Genomic DNA, 4,487 nt, shown 5'->3' on the forward strand with positions numbered 1-4,487 from the left:
CGTCTCACAAGCATTCCTGGTCAGATAGACCTAAATGTAAACATTGTGGGCTACTGCACAAAAAGATCACCCGGGTCTAGCTGCAGTCATTGAAGTAGAAAAGCCGGAAAGATCCTGGGTGATGCGGAACCAATATTCCACACCAGTGCATTTGAGGATGCTTTAACAGCACCTTGAAATAATAAGACTAGTGCACAGATCTATATGTGTAAGGATGTGCACAGAAGTGCCTTTTATAATTGCATGAAAGTTCATTTTATTAGGGGACTGATTAGAATAAACTATGGTTAATCATATGCATAATACTATTCAACCTTTTGAAATAATGATGTTGGCCTACGGATGGCATGGAAGGATATCCAGAATGTACATGTCCAGTGAGAAAAGCAAGTCACTGAACACTATGTACTGGGTGATCTCGTTTGTATAAATGTATTACGGGCAATGAGATCACAGCATAAGGCGTACAGTATGGACGGCATCTAGTTTTGAACCCTGCTATATTCCAGGACATAACACAGTGATTAACAAATTAACACGTAGTGGGTTATCAATAAATATTTGTTGAATATACACTTAATTAAAAATCTGGACTGCTAACCCCCTAGTTACTAGTAACAGGACAATGGGTGATCATTTTTTCTCTTTTAATGACTTTAAGTTTTATTTTTTCCACAAGAAACATGCTGAGAAGAGGACTGCTCAGGCTGCTTTCAAAATAACACCAGAATAAATACATACGTAGTGTAAGCAAGCGAACACTATTGTATCAAAAGCCCCTTGTTGTATCTGTTGGTGGCAGAGGCAGTCAGCGGTTAACTGAGGTTCTACTGAGCTCCGTGGACCGCAGAGTTGTCTTCACAAGTTTGCTTCTAGGGACTAACTAGTGACTCTGTGATGTCAATCTGTCCCGGGTCCATGGTCAAAGAGAAAAAAATAATGCTGAAAACGTCAAAATTCTTAGAATTCTTAGAGAATTATAAAACTGCATAGGGGCTGGGCGTGGTGGCTCATGCCTGTAGTCCCAGCATGTTGGGAGGCTAAGGCAGGTGGATGACCTGAGGTCAGGAGTTTGAGACCAGCCTGGCCAAGATGGTGAAACCCCATCTCTACTAAAAATACAAAAACTAGCTAGGTGTGGTGGTGTGTGCCTGTCGTCCCAGATACTCAGGAGGCTGAGGCAGGAGAATCGCTTGAACCCAGGAGATGGAGGTTGCAGTGAACCAAAATTGCACTACTGCACTCCAGCCTGGGCGACAGAGTGAGACTCCATCTCAAAAAAGAAAACAAAACAAAAAAAACTGCACAAGGATATGAATTTCTGAATAGACTTCTGAGTCACATTCCACTATCCAGAGAATAAAGATAAGTTCATAATTATTGTGTCCAGTATGAAGCACATACCGGAAAAAGACTTTTGAAAGGATGCAAGTATGCAAGTAGAGAACAATTCTTTCTTTCTTTTCCTTTGTTTTTTGTTTGTTTGTTCGTTTGTTTGTTTTCACAGAGTCTTGCTCTGTGGCCAGGCTGGAGTGCAGTGGCGCAATCTCGGCTCACTGCAACCTCCTACCTCCCAGGTTCAAGCAATTCTCCTGCCTCAGCCTCCCAAGTAGCTGGGACTACAGGCGTGCACCACCACGCCCAGCTAATTTTTGTATTTTTATTAGAGATGGGATTGCACCATATTGGCTAGGATGGTCTCGATCTCTTGACCTCATGATCTTCCAGCCTCAGACTTCCAAAGTGCTGGGATTACAGACGTGAGCCACTGAGCCCGATCGATGACAATTCTTTCTACCACAGTAATCACAGGAGTGGTAACAAAATGATTATTCTCAGACTAAAATGAAAAAACCCAATAAAATCCCTGAGCTTTCAGGATCAGAGAATGGCACAGAAAGCAGTATAAGAGGCCAGGAGAAAATATAAGATTTTAAATATTTTATGTGTACCTTTCTTTTTATTTTGCAGTGACTAAAAAATAAAGAAAAAATATTTAAGTTAGCTCACAAAATACTTTTTTTAAAAAAGACATGGAGGACATTAGGAAGATGGGGAAGAAAATTAGGTCCAAAGAAATAAAGTGTATCTAGGGATGAGATTAATACACAAAATGTTTGCCTTGAAAGTCCTTTACACTTGCTGGATGTGGATCACAATTTGACTCGGCTTCCCAGCAGCCTATGCAAAGAAGAAATAAGACCAGCTGTATTACTCACAATGTCCATTGGATAAAAACAAATCCGCTGCTCAGAAGACGAATTCCAAGGCCAGAAAGGTATTTCTTCCACGTGTTTCTATCCAAATGGCCTGTGTCACATAGTAAACAAGGCCCTAAAACCATCTTTACAGTAAACAAAACAATGAGTACCACGCGGATTGTTAAACTCCATTATTTAAGTTAACACATTAACCCATGTGAGTGTAAACAAAGCAATCCTACTGGGGTGGGAAAGCATGGGGTCATCCAAGCCACCACATTCAATCCCAAAATAAATGCTAATGAGGAATGGAGCTCTCTTGTGCATGAATGAATGTGTGACTGCCCATGATATTGTGATACAATAAAAAATATGCATTTAGTCTTCATCCCAAGTTCCTGGCACAGAGCTCCTAAAACCCTTCGAATTTCTGAGTGATAGGAGTGAGGAGTATTTGTTACACATCATAAATCTTCTGCAACCAAACCTGAGTTTATGCTAATAAGCTGACTCTTTTTTTTTTTTTTTTTTTTTTTGAGACGGAATCTCGCTCTGTCACCCAGGCTGGAGTGCAGTGGCCAGATGTCAGCTCACCGCAAGCTCCGCTTGCCATTCTCCTGCCTCAGCCTCCCGAGTAGCTGGACTACAGGCGCCCGCCACCTCGCCCGGCTAGTTTTTTTTGTTTTTTTTTTTTTTTGGGGTTTCACCGTGTTAGCCAGTATGGTCTCGATCTCCTGACCTGGTGATCCACCCACCTCAGCCTCCCAAAGTACTGGGATTACTGGCGTGAGCCACCATGCCTGGCCTGATTTTTCTTTTTTTAACCATTCTCCTACTAACAGATAGTTAAGTTTCTTCAATCTCACTTTTATAAATAGTACTGCAATGAACATCCTTAAATACATATTTTTGCCAAGGATTCCTTCTCAGTGCCAATCTCCCCTGATTTCCAGACCCCCTCAGTGTCCTCCTCAGATTTGCCCTGCCCTTCTTGTTCCATACTTGGGGTCCCAAGAACAAGCTGCCTGATGCCTCTACTATCATTACTTCTGTTGGGGCCCAGAAACCAATACCCCAAAATATGGTGCCTGGACATCCTGAATTGAAGAAGATGATCAAGGCAAGTTCTCTCTGGCCTCCCCACCCAACTCACCACCCCACCTTCAATCCTTTGTCTCTCTCAAAATACAGGATGAAGTTGTTCTCTGAAGTTCCTTTATCTACTTAAAGTCTGGACACACCAAAGGAACAAAAAAAACACACACAAAAAAAACAATTACCTCTGGTCTCATCCTTGAGTTTTCATTAACCGTACTCATATCTCAGGAAGAAAGAATAAAGTCTGTTAACACACTAGATGAACTTTTTTTCCCCCACAAACCATTGTATCTGCTCTGTGGGCCCAACAGACTTGGTCCCAGACCACAGTATATTCTTCAAGCACATTGAATTTCCCTAAAAATCATTTGCTATCCGCCTAAAATAATCCACACTTCCCCATCTTCCTTTCCCCTAAGAAGAAGGGTATATAAGCATCTGCACCCCATTGGATTAATGGATGATCATTCTCCTGCAATTCCCCTATGCTATGCATATTAAAATAAATTTATATGCCTTTTCTCCAATAAATCTGCCCTTTGTGAGTTGATCTTTCAGCGAACTTTCAGAGGGCAAAGGGGAAGTTTTCCCCCTGGCCCTTGCATTTCCATAGCCTGAGTAACGAAGACAGAAATGAGTTAGGAGGGCTTCTTCTTCTTTTCTTTTTCTTTTGAATCGGAGTCTTTCTCAGTTGCCCAGGCTGGAGTGCAGTGGTGCAATCTCAACTCACTGCAACCTCCACCAGGAAGGCCTTCTAAAATTGGGAAATCCAAGGCGCTCAGTTCTCACTCCACAATGGCCAATTGTGGCAGTAGAGTACTCAACTAGGGCCAGAAATTCCAGTGAGATACCCTTCTTGGCCCACTTATCATGTGTCTTTAAACTAATTGTTTGCTGTTTGTCCCATGCGTCCGTGTGAAGGGACCACCAAACAGGCTTTGTGTGAGCAACATGGTTGTTTATTTCACCTGGGTGCAGGCGGGCTGAGTCCGAAAAGAGAGTCAGCAAAGGGTGGTGGGATTATCATTAGTTCTTATAGGTTTTGGGATAGGTGGTGGAGTTAAGAGCAATGTTTTGGGGGCAGGGGGTGGATCTCACAAAGTACATTCTCAAGGGTGGGGGAGATTACAAAATACATTGATCAGTTAGGGTGGGGCAGAAACAAATCACAATGGTGGAATGTCATCA

Source organism: Colobus angolensis, unplaced genomic scaffold (assembly GCF_000951035.1).
Source record: "Colobus angolensis palliatus isolate OR3802 unplaced genomic scaffold, Cang.pa_1.0 Scaffold33, whole genome shotgun sequence".
Taxonomy (NCBI): domain Eukaryota; kingdom Metazoa; phylum Chordata; class Mammalia; order Primates; family Cercopithecidae; genus Colobus; species Colobus angolensis.